Source organism: Pithys albifrons, chromosome 9 (genome assembly GCF_047495875.1).
Source record: "Pithys albifrons albifrons isolate INPA30051 chromosome 9, PitAlb_v1, whole genome shotgun sequence".
Taxonomy (NCBI): Eukaryota; Metazoa; Chordata; class Aves; order Passeriformes; family Thamnophilidae; genus Pithys; species Pithys albifrons.
The window spans coordinates 25,446,993-25,461,621 of NC_092466.1; the positions used below are offsets into that span (position 1 = coordinate 25,446,993).

Genomic DNA, 14,629 nt, shown 5'->3' on the forward strand with positions numbered 1-14,629 from the left:
CTCCTTTCAACCATTTTGCTTCATGTTTTAGCCTCTCTCCTGCTGCCAAGAATATTTTTATTCTGCGTCAAGAGAAAATTAATTCATGCCTTCAGGATTTGTACTCTTTGCTCTGTGCTATATGATAGCAACCTAGTGAGATGTGCAAGTGGAAGCTACATTAATGATTGATAAAAGCTGAGAGCTGTTTAAATTTTTTTCCTGTTTAATGACTATCAATAATTTAATGCCTTTACTGTATGTTTATAAGAAATAACACCCATATTACAGCTTGGGTTTAATAGGCTAAATGATTCAAGCTTCAAAAAATACAGATTTCTGACATAAAGTGTATCCTCTTTTTAATTAAGAATAAGGTAGAAAAATATGAAATCAGGCTTGTGAGATAGAGGTAGTTGTTGAGTAACAAATGTTTCCTCTTGCATGCTTTGGGCTATTGTCAAGTCAGCACGTAGCCCACTAACAGTGGCACCAAGGAACACACACTGCCATGCCATCAGGGAACCCCAGAAGGTGCTGCTTCCCAGACATGGCCATGCACCTGACTTTCCTGTCCTTTATGTCCTAGGTCTCAAGTCCCACTCCACCACTGTTTTTTTTTTTTAGCTAAGTTGTCAGCATCCTGTACCCTGAGTCATTTGGGAGAGGTTGAGGAGCAAGGCTTTCTTTTAGAGAAAGAATTGCTTCATTTTAGATGTAAATTAAAAGGAACAAGTAAATATTTGGAAAAATTATTCCCCCCTGTTTCTTTGGAAGGGACCAAATTTTTCAAGTAATGAATAGAGTTTGGTCCTCAAGGCTTTCCTTGAGAAAATGAAATAATCTTTTCATTGTTGGTGGGATCCTTGCAATTAGACTGGTAGGTAAATGTCATTCAGAGGGTGGTATGCGATAGTAAGCATGGTAACTAAATGTATCCATGTGAATGGTGCTTCTGTAAACTTAGTTTTTCCACACAGACAATGTTTTAGGAAGAGTTTTCTTTAGGATCCAAGGAAAGTAGGTGAGGAAGCACCGATAGGAATAACATTAAAATAGTAGAAAATAATTGTGCAAACACCTCAGCATAAGGATATAGAAATATAATACATTTGGCACTTGAATTAAAGGTGATTAAAATTAATAAATATTCTGCTGCTTGTTTAGGAAATACATTTCATGTAAGTAAAGCTTGGTCTCTTATTTAGACATCTGTTGATAGTGGATCCCATGAGTTCACTAAGACCTGGGCAAATCAGAGTAGAATTTAGGAGATCTGTGTTTTCATTGGCTCTTACCACATTTTTATGCTTTGTCTGTGCTTCTGCAACAATATATTGGTTATTTTTTCTTGTTTCTTCACAAATATCTCCAGTACAGGTGCTTATAGTGGAAGGCTTACCTTGTTCTGAGTATAAGACAGATCGGTGCACATGTGCACACACATATGCATGGATAATAGGAATGTGCTTTTATTTCATACTGAATTAAATGAGAATTTGCTAATTTCTAGCTTATTCTCTTTATGTTGCTATAGGTAAACACCGTATTGTGTTTATGTGGAATGTTACATGAAATGAAACATGCAAGTTCTATTTCATACCGATTCTGTAGATATTGGAAAAGAGATTAGAAAAGAATCTGATGCAGGGGCAGATGAGGTTCTTGGCTTCAAAAGCCAAGCTTGAGTCCTGCCTTGATAGTTAAGGAAGAGTGCCCAGAGTAGCTTGGGAGGTACCATTGCCATTAGTGGCAGAGACTAAAGACAAATGTATTTTCTAAGTGAGAGAGATACTTCTGGTACTGTTCTGAGAAACATTTTAACTACTGGTTGTATAAGAATGTATATGAAGAAAGGTATTCTTTGTAATTTTTGCTTTTTTTTTCCCAGATTCATCATGATTTTAAAGTATTTCAGTACTCTCTTTTTTTCTTAGCTTGCTTGTTTGTTTTTTTACAATGAGAAATGTAGATTGCTACTTCCCTCAATAGATATTAATGAAATAGTTGTTTTATTGTCTCTCCTAGATCAAAGTTGAAAAATAAACAGGGGAAAAAAGGAAAATAATTTTTTACTATTGTGTAAACTTGACCTGTTTTTTTTAGTGTACACTGAGTGTACATATAATTTCCCTGAAGAAAAGCAGCTATATGTATATGTATGTAGCTATTGTTATATGTAGATTGAAGAACCTTGCAAAGACTTTTTGATTTTTCTCTGTAAATTTTGTGAGGTGGCGATGATGATTCCCACCTTCTCTTAAACCCTGTGTTGCCTTATGTTGTGGACACAGTTCGGAGAGGGTTCTGTTACATACAGCAGTGCTCTGATCTAATTCCTTGGTGTAATGGAATTAATAGGCATCATGGAGATAGAAAATCTTCCGGGTTGGTTGTGTGTAATGGGGGCTCCCATTGTCACAGTTGTTCCCCAGAGAGCTGATGGGGGCACCTTGCAGGCATCAGAAGAGATAGGGGAGGGAGCTCTTCACCAGTTGTGCTGTGCAAGCTGGAACTGAGGAGCATTACTTTCCAAAAAAATTATTTTCTCAATGTAATTAGCCTCTGGATCAGTTAAGACCTAGATCCTGGCAAATGTCATGCAGGATCTTTACACTGAGCTGTAGGAAGTGCACTGGATGTGGGTAATGCATAGAAAGAAAAAAAACCACTGTATTTTTACTGTGCAACAGGTGGAACAAATGCGGCATCATCACTCAGAAAGAAAGGTTAGCTCTTAGTCAAGATCACATTCTGGAATCCCTGGTACAGGATTCAATCATCAGTTTAGCTGATATGCAGAATTGCACACAGCATGTGAGATTTAATGAAAGCCCAGACATAGCTGGAAGAATCGAGGATTATTTTTATTAAGCTTGATATAGGAAACCAGCTCTGCTAAATTCATTGCAGAAGTTGACTCACACACCATCTGAGGGTGTTTGTCTCAACATAAGCCTTTTCATTTATCTAATGTTAATGTCAACAATTTGTTGGGTTTTGATACAGTGTTTCCCAGTTTTCTGTTTGTTTCCTTACTGTAGTGGCTGTATACCCAAAACATTTTGACATTTTTTCATATGAATTATCTCTGGCCCTACCAGAAATTTAGTCAAGTCTTTTGGTATTGTAAATTATTTCATTGGGTTTCTCTGCTTAGAATTTGGCTTTTGGGTAATGCGTTATTTAACTTGATTTTCTTTTTTTTCCTCCCTGAGGGTTTGAGAACAGAACAATCTCACCTTTTTTTGGGGCAAGTGATGTTGAGTCAAACCTACGTCCCTAAGTGGTACTTAAGGCAGATTTCTGTCTCCCTGGGAATGATGTTAAAGACTTGAGTTTTGCACTCAACCTTCTTTTTTGCCACCTCTTGTTTTTATGTCTGATTTAAAAATATGCTTCCTTCAAATCTTGTATGTCTACTTTAAATTATTTCTCCTATTAGTAAGAGGTTGGAGGCATAAAATTTTTAAGCACTTGAAATGTAACCAGTATTTCAATTGTTAACAGACTCCACCTGACATCTGTGAGGGGTTTCTTTTAGCATGTAGAAAAAAATGCAGTCAACAGCATCCTCTTGATTAGATAATGAAAAATAAAAGCAAATGATGCATTTTATTTAGGGATACAACACTAGTGTATGGTTGAAGGGGCAATACCATTTTTTTTACCTTGCATTTTGAGACCTGATCTGTGCTGAGCTGCTCAGTAAGTATTGATTTGCACATAGCCTCAGGATGTACACATGTCAGGACCAATTCGCTAAGGGTCATTTCTTCTCCTTCCCCACAATGAGGGTTATAGCACTATTTCCCTTTTAAAAAAAAAGTATAGTGATTTGAGTTCTCCAGGTTTTGACTTAGGTTGCTTTGGATCAGTTAGTACAAGAGGGCTGAAAGCCAACAGAAAGCAGAAATGCAACTGAGGGGTGTAAGACATTGAGAAAGTGGAATTAAACACTGTGGGAAGGTCTGCCTATCAGGAGGAGATTGAGGAGGCAGGTTTTTGAGTGCTTACATTTTTGTGTCAAGATCCATTCCTTTGCATTGCCAGATTATTGCTTGGCCTATTTAGGGGTGCATGTAACAAGGCAAAAGAGGTTTTGAATCACTGATCTTGTTCTTTCTCTCCTTAGTGCACATTTTCTGTGTGTTGTCTTCTGTGATCTTTATTTAGTTTTTCATTGTTTATTTACACTGCCACTGTTACTTCATGAATTCTTTAAATCATTGCCTATCTAGAGGGGAATCTGGACAGAATTACTCTTGCAGCTTTAAGTCTTGCTGACAGGAGGAGAGAAAAAGAGAGCTTTTGTCCCCTAGAGAAATGCAGGAACTGTGGCCATTTAAAATTGGGCAGACGTAGTGGGTTTGAGGGAGATGCTGTGATGGGAGTGCTGCTTTTTATGTTGTTTCCTCTCTGTTGGGGCCCCTTATTTAAAATCTCTTCTTGGAGTCTAGAATCCATATGCTGTTCACAGATGGGTTAATTATGTTTCTGAGGAATGTAGAAGTGTGTGGAGAAACGTAAGGAAGCATAGACCTTTTCCTTATTTTGAGAACTTGTGTTCAGATTTTCCACGGGACAGAAAAGGGTAGAGTTTTCTGTATGAATATAAGCCAACACAATGTGATGGAGAACAGACTGGATGTGTTTCCCTTTGCTCATTCCCCACGGAAAACCTTGATTGCCATTTCCTCAAATATGTTGATGTCTTGCATGCACCCTTTAAAATAATTTTCCACTTGATTTTCCTGCCTTTCATCAGGCGCAGGTACAGGAGGTAGGGAGGGGCCCATTAAATCTGGGTGTCTGTAAGTCTCTTTAAAGTCATGTTAGGAGCAGGGCAGAGAGTGAGGAATTATGGTTTTATGGGAGAGAAGCTGGATTTCTAAACGGTATCTTCAGTCACAAAAAGGTTTTTTGCTTCCCTTTTGCTTCATTCTGATAGCAAATATTACTGATAGAAAATGTTACTGAAAGCTTCAATGTAGCTGGATAGCTTATCTTAAGAAAATAAGGAAATAGATTGTCTTAAGAAGAAGAATGGTTATCGTATAAAGAAATAGAACTTATGATTTGTTGCAAATACCTCATAATTGTGGGTGTGATCCTTTCAGGGAAGCGTACATAAGCACTTGAATGTCAGTTTATACCTGTATGTTCAGTATGCCTGCTGGAATTTGCCTTTTGCCAACTATTTTCATAGTAAATATGGCTCATTTGAATTTTTGCAGAAGTGGGTGTGAGCTCAACTGAAGCATATTTACTTAATAGAATAAATGCTCAAGAATATTTTTGAATGGGACTTTAACCCATTCTAGTATAGGACTTCATCCCATTCTGACGGGAGTCTAAGTTTGTTTTTCTTAGTGGTAGATGACTTGACCTTCATATTCCATATTTCAATAAGATGATGATGGAGAAAATACAGGACACCCTAATCTGGGATTTTGGAACTGCAGAAGGAGAGGCATAGTAACTCTGCCAAACAAGAGTTGTAATCTGTAGCCTCTTTGAAAAGCATAAAAGCTAATACTTATTTCCGTTTTCTTTCTTTTTTTCTCCCCACCCCTTAGGAAATAGTGTTGTGCTGAGGAAGAAAACAGCTCCCTTTTTTTTATTTTGCTTTTTGTTTTGTTTTGGTTCTCTCCCCCTTCCCTCCTTTCTTCTCACCTGAATTAGAAGCTCCAGGAATGTGGTAATTGGCAGCAGCTTCTTCTGAAAGGTAAGACGTAATTCTTATCTGCTTTTCGAGGTGTCTTGCCTGTTCTGCTTCTTCTGGAAGGGAAGGTGATGGCAGAAGAAGCTTGTCTACGTGGAATTTAGTCAAGCTTCTGGTTCATGTGGATTCCTCTTCTAACACTGCAATACAAACAGAAGTTTTGTGGACTTTCCAGTCTGCTTTTAAGTATAGGATACAGGCCCTTGAGAAAAACTAGAGGATGAGATACATTTTTAAATGCTTGCAGAGGAAAAGAAAGTGTAACTGTGGTATTGCAGACTGATTAACTAAATCTTTGCCTAAATATCAGCTTAGATAGAAAGACAATGAGTTAGATCTGGAGAAGACAAGTTGAAGAATCGTGTCTCAAAGTGTTTCTTTTATTATTATTATACATGTACATGTAGTCAGATAAATATATATTGTTTTGGTTGTTAGGTTGTTTTGGTTAGTTTTTTTAAACCTGAAGTTTTTTCTGGGCTCTGTCATGGTTTCATGGCTGACTATACTACTGACAGACAAGATAAGAACTACATGTGCCCCTAAATCTAGCTCTGAATGGTGTGCTTTTGTGAAGAGTTGGAAACACAGAGCAATTCTTCACCTCTCCAGACTTTTTTAGTTTTGGGCAAAAGTGTAAAATGTGGTGGGTAAGAGGAATTTAATTTTATAGTTAGCTGGTGATGTGAACCACTTGTAATCCATGTGCATCCTTCCACTTCAAGCCATTCATTGTATGTGTCAGGGATATGTAAAGTACAAAAAATTATTGCTGATTCATAGAGCATCCTGAGCCGCATGAGTAGACTCAAGTCTGTTGCTAGACAAATTTCATATGTATTTTAGTATCAAAACCTCAGTGTTTAGATTTGTATTTGCTTAGGATCCACGATGCTTTAAGATACCATTTCCTGTTCCATCTTTGTGACAGATGTTAATGTTCCTTGTGTTGGAGGCAATATCTTCTATCTAGACATCAGCCATTCTGGTTCACCATTGATGTCTTAACTTCAACCAGTGCTGAGAAGGGGTTTATGCTAACTTGCTATGTTCTGAATTGGAGAGGCCAGTGCGTGATATAAATTTTTCTGTCAGATTGCTCAGTGGTGCTAACATTTATGAAGGGTTTGGAAAGAAAGTGCAATGCAATAATGTCTTACATTGCCCCAGCGAGATTTGTCAGGGTTCATTTGTCAGACCCCTCAGACTGACTAAGTACACTAACTTATCAAGGATAAGCTCTAGACAGGTAATGTGCCTTAAGATGTTCCCTTTCTCATTCTCCACCTCATTCTTGATGGTGCAGAGGCAAGCTAAGTCTTTATTGAACAGCCACTACCAGCTGTCTGACTACCTTCTGCAATAAAGCTAATGATCTAATGGGCAAATGTTTCTTGGAGCCTTTCAGCCAAAGCAGAGACAACATACAGACCAGCTAAAGGGTTCTCAAGGAGTTTGCAATTTCCCCAGGGCTCCTTCTATGTAATTACCTGTCTCTCTCTTTGTCTCCTATCTTTTAATGCAGGAGGAGTGTCAGACTCAAGGCCACTAATCTTTGTTACTATGGAAAGGCTGGTTACACTCCTCATGCTGCACTTCAAAAATGGCAATCGCAGGTCCCCAGCTGGTTCCCTGAATCTAACGTAAAAATGGATGATAGCTTTTCTCACTGGTGCCAGACTAAAGAATGCAGCTGCCTGTGCTGCCGCAGGCAGGCATTGCCTCTGCCACTGATGCTGTGGCATGCTGAGAGGGGCCCAGAGAAGCTGCCTTGTAGCCTCTGAACCTGTTTTCTCCCAAACAAGAGAAGACTGTGTAAAATTCCTTTGAAACATGAAATTTTGGGGCACACTGAGATGTGGGAGGCTTGCCTGAACCCCCGGTGTGGAGGAAAGCTGCTATTAAGAGTCGTAGCTCCAGCCGAGTTTTTGTACTGTTTCTGAATGCTTTCAAACTCCCTGGGTTGGGGCCTGAGGGAAGCACAGGCTTTGAAAGCTGTTCTGCAGGATTGTGGGCATCACTTCTTGTTATTGTCTCCCTCCCAGCACTTGTCTTAGGTGGTGGTGTGCAGTGGAGACAAGGACCATTGCTCAATTCATAGGGTCAGCTGAGACTCTGCACAGCCCACTACTATTTCTCTCTGGCTTGATATATCTGTCCCTCTTGCATGGCACTGGAAATTTAGAGAGAAATCCCTGCCTGCTACTCCCCTCCTCCTTTTCCTGCATATGCTTCCTGAGTTACAACATGTGAGATAAATTGTCTCTCTCTAAGCCATGGCTTGGGAATGGCTCCAGTACAAGCGCCTTGTCTCTGTGTCCTCCTTTTTGTCCTAGTGAGGAGAGGGAAAATGTCTCGTGTTGGACAGGATGCCTTTCCAGCTGCTGCACTGACTTGCATGTTCAGGAAGCGTATGGTACTAAACCCCTTTATGGTACCTTTGTAAAACAGGCTTTAGCTGTCTGCAAAAGTACGGTATTTAACCAGCAGAGTCTGTATTATCAAATGCAATCATTCAGACTGTAGTCCTCAGGGTGAAAAGCTTTGGGAGGAGAGACTGGATTTGACAGTGAAATTTGAGTACCAAAGCAAGAGGAAATTCTTGGCCATGTGTTGGACTAGAGCAGGTTCAGGAGAGGTGGAGGGAGGGGAAGGGTATACCCTTTCCCAGTTTGGAAGTGTTGAAGGGAGGTCAGAAGGGGGGAGGGGGAGAGGCAGGATAGGTACAAGGCAACAAAAGATCAAGGCTGGCCAGTGGACCACAGTTGGCTGTGTTTTGTTTTTTGCCTTTAATGCTTGTGCTTTTCTCCCCCAGTTCGTCTAGCTAAATTTGGGCAAAGATAATTTTCAATTTTTTTTGTTTCTTTAAAAAGAAACCATACCTCTGTTGAGATTTTTTCAGATATTTTGTATTGGTGGATCTAGAATGACTCCTTTGCACTGACTTTTGAAAGAACTTTTACTTTCCTCATTATTTCCCCATTTTCCTCTTATTTGTATCGACCTGAACCATCTCCAAAGGAAAGGTGGCACTGCTGCTAGCTAACATTTTGGGTGAGTGACACTGTGTACGTTAAACAGCATCCCTGTAGTAACTTACCTCTCAGTGGGAAGCTTGCCCTAATTGTTTCTGTTTCTCATTTCATATAAAAATCAAGTTCATAGCTCTTGAGCATTTGTAGAGCATTCAACAAGATGTTTGTTTCAAGTCTTGGATTTTTTTTTTCTCCCTGAAATCCTCTGACATGTTTGGGGTTAGGATTTCTCATTCAGTAACTGTATTCAGTAAAATGAAGTGTCTGTCAAAGCTATATTGCACCTTATGAGAAGATGACAGGTTCTTCCAGAGTTCTCAGTTTGCAAAGCCTTAACAGTCTGCAGCTTTAAATCTTTAGGTCTTTAAGTACTTAATTAACTTTATGTTAACAGTGAGCCTAGCCCTCTTTTTTTTTTTTTAGCAAAACCCTTGATTTTTTTCAGATTTTCATTTCATGAGCATTACAGGTCATGAACATTATAATTCATGAACATTTTTTATTCTGATGGGGAGCAGACTTAAATCTCATAAACTTTATTGGAGAAGGAAAAATAATTTTCATTTTTATTATTTTCAGGTAATTTTTATGTTTAGAATCTATTTACTATGTAGATTTCAGAAAGCTAAATGTTTATTTTCTACCTCCAAAAAGATGGTTTTAAACATCTTTCATGGCTTTAAGTGTACAGGAAGCGAAGATTTCAGAGCTGAAATTAACTTGCTTGTAAAGCCCTTCTTTCATATACAAGATATAAGTATTAAGAGACAGAGTGAAAATTTAGCATATCCAGGCACAGGAAGATAGGTTAAAATGCTAGTAAACCCCATGATTTTCAATTTTCTACCCTTTCAGTTATCTGAGTCAGCCTCTTTCTGAGGACAGGTATTACAGGTCCATGGATATAAGTGAACAGGGTTTTGGGGAGATGTGGTGAGAACACTCCAAGGGCTTGTCTTGGGATATCTGAATCTGTATGGAGAGCTAGAAGGTACTGTCCCATGGTCTGTGCTCCATAGTATAGCTATGGGAATGACCATTTGTTGTCCCTGGTTAAGACCCTTCAGTATTAGCGTTAGCAGAGTTAACTCTGGCTTGTGTTGCTTTCCTCTAGTTTCAGAAGTTATGGTCTGCCTGCCTCAGTTGATGATAAGGCAGTAGAATTCTCACTACTCCTCACAGTCACTGTATTTGAGGTGTATAGACCTACTTCTAAATGCAGAACTGGATTTACTTATTTTGGAGTAAGTTCTGCATAGAGTAGTGTGTTTCCTTGTGCTGAGGCCTCTCCTTCCCTGTTCCACCACCCTGATGAACTGCAGTTGGGTCATTGGTTGACTCCTCTTTTCCTGCACTCCTGGCGTAGAAGGGGATGCTTCGAGAGGCCAGATACCTGCTCACCATCACCCCTGGTGTGTAGGTAATTACCCTGAGCACTGAGGTGGCTTCCTTGCTCTCTGGAGCTCTACAGGGCTTCTAGGAGGAACTCTCTGGCTTTGAGTGGCTTGCAGTGACTGCTAAAGAGGTCTGGGAGTACAAACTGCTAGTCTGCAGGAAGGGGTTTTTGAAAGAGCCTGTGGTGCTAATCCGTAACAGGAGGAACAAAGTGTAATGCATAGGTATCAGCCTAGTTGGAGGGTTTTGGTATTTTGCTTTTGTTTGTATTACCTCTTAGTCACTCAGAAAGAAAACGAAGGCTTAATTCAGCTGTAACATCCTTGTTGAAGTTAATAATGAAAGAAGACCTGGTTTACTGCCTTATTTCCTTGCAAGTTATGACCGTCCTGTTCTGCTAGGGAGTGACACATCTGGGTGCACGCTGCCCCATCCTTCAGCTACACAGAGATGCCTGTGAATTCCATATATATTTCAACAATTTGGTCATTCATAAAAAATGAACAAATGCAAACCAGCAGAATTTTTCATCCATAAACCAAGTATTTTAAAGTAGGTGCCTAAAATTATGAGTTGATACTTCAAAATAATGTTTTTAAGTTTTGCTTGTCTCCTATACTGTGTTAGGCATACACATGGTTTGATGTGGAGCTGTCTGGGGTTTTGTGAGGACTGGGTGCTGCTTACAGTCCAGGTGGTGGTGGCGGGGATCATTCATCCTGTCTCATCCCTTTTGGGCTTAGTCCATGGAAAGACTCCTATTCAGTTAGCCCAGGAATTAGAGTAGAGAGCTGCACTAATATCTTGCAAGCTGAAGGACAGAAGATATTTGATCCTTGAAGCCTTGTAATGAAAACATTTTGTCTAGAAAATTCTGTGCTAATTTGAACGGGCCAGGCAAATTTATACTGGGAAATACTTTGTAAAATGTACCCTGAAACATTTTTTATCCGGTGCTGATGGCCTTAAAAGCCAGATGAAGTGCATCAGTGACTCATGGTCACTTACTGCCCTGTGGTGTGATGCAAACCAGATCTTCCTTTGGTGCCTTCTCACCTGCAGCCTTGTCTGACTGGATTGTGGATTTCAGTCTTGTGCCCGTAGTCCGTGGTTCATAACCTAAACAAAGTATTCTCTTGAAAGAGATCTCTTAAATTGCTTGTAGCATAAATGCGAAATTTCCAGTCACTTCCTTATTATTCTACCTGTAATTAAAAGGAAATTAGACCCAAATGTTAGAATGACCCAGGAACTTTATTTCCCTTCCCCTCACCTTCTCTTTCATTCCTCCCTCAAAATGTGAATTTGTTGCAGTCTTAGGCCTAATGATTGCTCTGTCCTCTGTGGGCATTGTTGCAAATGAGTGGATGCTTAACATTTCAAGGAGGTAAAGGAAGAAAAAGAGAAGGAATTTCGGTTTGGTTTTGCTTCTTTTAAGGTTCCTAAACCCCTTTGGGTACTTGTGGCATTCATAAAATCAATTGACACAAAAAGAAAATTAGATATATGAAGGAAAGCACTGTTTGCCAGCAAAATGAGCAGCTATGGTATATTTCAGTCTTCAGATGCTTGGCTAAATAATAGTAACATACGTTTTTTGCTACTAGAAATTGAGATTTGGGCGGTCATATGCAACTGTGAAATCTGTAGGCATATACTGTAGCAGAAGCTGTCTTTATGCATATACAGCACATGGTATTTGGCTTGAGAGAAAGTTCTTTGCTCTCTAAGAAAGTCAGGTTTTTGATGGAACTGGCTGCTGTTTGTGTTTGATACTTAAAATTACTTTATTCTGGAAAGAAAAATGAGTTGTATGTTTCAGTGGTACTGTTGTTTTTCCCCTGTTCCAAGCAACACAATGTGTTTCCCTGGCGCTTTTTTCTTTCCAAGCTTGTGATGATAATTACAGTGAAAAGTACATTATATCCATGTGTATATTCCAGCGGGGAAACAGAGCCTTGGATGAGTTTTGGACTGTGGGACATTTCCTTACTACCTCTCTATAAAAGTATTTGTGGTATCCTCAAAGGTGACAACTGGGGGTGTCAGTCCAAACAGCCTATAAAGACACTTGGAATGGGGAGTAAAAGGAAAAGGATGGAAGAAGTATGCAAGTGTGGTTCACCAGTGTCACATTAATAGAATCCTTGAATCAAGTGCTTATTCATTTTAACTAGGGGCTAATTAATCAGAGTGACTAGATAAAACGATAAGCTGCTTTTAATGAAGTGAAGCAGCTTTATTAGCAGTAAGCAAAATGCAAAATATTTGGTCTCTGGCACATGTGGTTTTCATGGGGACTGTGCTTTGCTACCAGCTCTGGCGTGTCCTGGCCTTTTCCTTGCTTCACTCTGCAGGCAGTGCTTTCTGTGTGTTTCAGAGTGAGACTAATTAAGAATTAGGGAGATAGAATCAAATTGGAAGCAGGTATAAAATTTTAAAAACAGAAGAAATATTCCTTACAGATTTTTCTCTCTGACAGATTAGCATTTCCCAACTCTCATACTTTGGATGCTGTTATTTTCCTTTGGCGATAGCAAGCTTTATGCTTCCAAGCAAGCAAACAAACAAAAACTGTGAGTGCCTCGGTTTGAAAAGACAGCAGTAGGATACTGCCTGGTAAAGGCTAACATAGCCTGAAAGCAATCAGTAGTTATTTATCCACTTGCAACTTAGGAACACAAATGCGCCAGGGTGGTGTTACTTGTGTGTATGATTAGGTGGGGGCCAAAGCCAGCATGTCACTGTGTTAAATTGGAGCAGGCTTGCTTACTCTTGTTCAAAATAATCCTCTGCAATGCATCTGTGCTGTCGTGGTGTTCCCAGTGTGTCTCTGGAAAAACTGTAGAAGCCATCAGATGGGGTACGAAGTGCATGGCAATGCAGGGTTATAATAGGAAATACATAAATGAGTCATAGATTAGAGAATGACGTCTTTTACATTGGACTAAATTAAATTAATGTAAATGCCCACATTTGGGCTTGAAATGAACTTCCTTTATGACTATACGTACCCTTGTTGAAATAAACTGAAATCAGTCATTTTTTTTCATGAAAGTCACCTCACAGCAAACTCCTTACAAACTAGTGATTTGATAAGGTTCGGATAGTTACATTAACTGGGGAAGCTGAGCTGGTGGATGAACGTGATTAGAGAACAGGATGCTGGCAAGTAAATTGTCTTCCCCCCACCAGCCTTTCCTTAAAAGACTGCATCCTAGCGCCATTCAAGTGTAAATCCCTGTGCAACAAAGGGGAGGCTGGCAGCTCCACTGGTTCAAGAGTATAAGTGATCTCGCATGCTTCAGTTGAAAGGTTGAATCCCTGAAACGCAGAATGCTGCTGTAGAGGGAAACTCTCAAAAGGCTGGTGAGAATGGGGGGGGAGGTGCGGGGGTTGGAAAGCTGTTGAGATCCTTGGAAGTGCAATGGCAATTTTTGCCTTTACCATAAAATGACCTAGAGACGAACTAGACAAAGAGAAAGCTGCTGTTCAGATGAGATTGCAATCACCAGCTCTAGAAGCTGGATTTTATTTGCTCTCCCCCTTAGGAACACAGCATGCTGCTCTACTTGCCAGCACCGTGTGAGGTGCCAATATTTTGTCTGCAGTATGCATTGAGTCCCTCTTAGTTTTCCTGTTTGGATTATTCTTTCTAATGACTTTGTGTTGCAGGTTTCAAAGCTTCAGAATTGTAACTTCTGGATATGCAAAACAGAGTATGAAATCTTGGGCATTGAGTTTTACACTGAAAGGATGAGGTTAATCTCACACCTTCTAAAAACCTTGTAAATATTTGACTGGCTACTCGGCAACACAGCTGAACTGGCTGAGTTAATGCTTAATGTGAGAGTGGTCCTGAAGTGCTTGGCTTTGGTGATGGGCCAAGGGTCACAGGGTGAGCAGTAGTTCCCCATGAAGACATCTGTACTCCGTGTTCCCTGTCTTCTGAGATGACCACCACCACCCTAACACCCCCCTTCCTCAGATCTACAGGCAACAGTGTGAGGTACCTGTATCCACTCCTGACAGTCAGGTGGCAGTGAAATTGGTTTGGGCTGTCCTGCCTGCCTGACTTTATCTGCGCTGATTCTTTTGCTGGTCCAGCAGCAGTGTGATGATCTCTTGACTTTCAAGTGAGGGTGAGCTTCTCAGGCTCTCCACAACTACATCTGGCTTTGGAAGAAGGTTTTTATGCACATGCAAAAATGGCATCAGTAGGCAGTTGTTGTAACTGGTCACTGAGGAGGAGCAGCCTAGAGAACAGTGGCAAGTATGAACCTGAGCACGTCAGAATGGTAAATTATAGGTTCTGGTACCTGTCATGCCTTGGTGATTTAAAAATGCCCCTGAATGAAATCCTTTTTAGTGTTGGAAAGTTAGCACAAAGATTGCATGGGAAAATGTTTGCAGCTTTATGAATCAGATGAATGAAAATCTCCTTTGTTTTATGGGAACTATTCAGTGCAAGACAGCTTTTGCTTTTCTGCTGTAA

General features: G+C 40.0%; 1 protein-coding gene across 8 annotated transcripts in view; it reads left to right on the forward strand.

Annotated features, from left to right (window-relative positions):
- The window catches only part of ZMIZ1 (zinc finger MIZ-type containing 1), a 345,896-nt gene that overhangs the window by 47,133 nt on the left and 284,134 nt on the right, over positions 1-14,629 (forward strand). For 7 of the 8 annotated variants that reach the window (XM_071564495.1, XM_071564494.1, XM_071564493.1 and 4 more), the window contains exon 2: positions 5,559-5,707. The exons of the other annotated variant lie outside the window; for it this stretch is intronic. The gene's annotated coding sequence lies outside the window, so the exon portion shown is untranslated. The remainder of the gene's footprint in view (positions 1-5,558; positions 5,708-14,629) is intronic. 8 annotated transcript variants of the gene reach the window in all.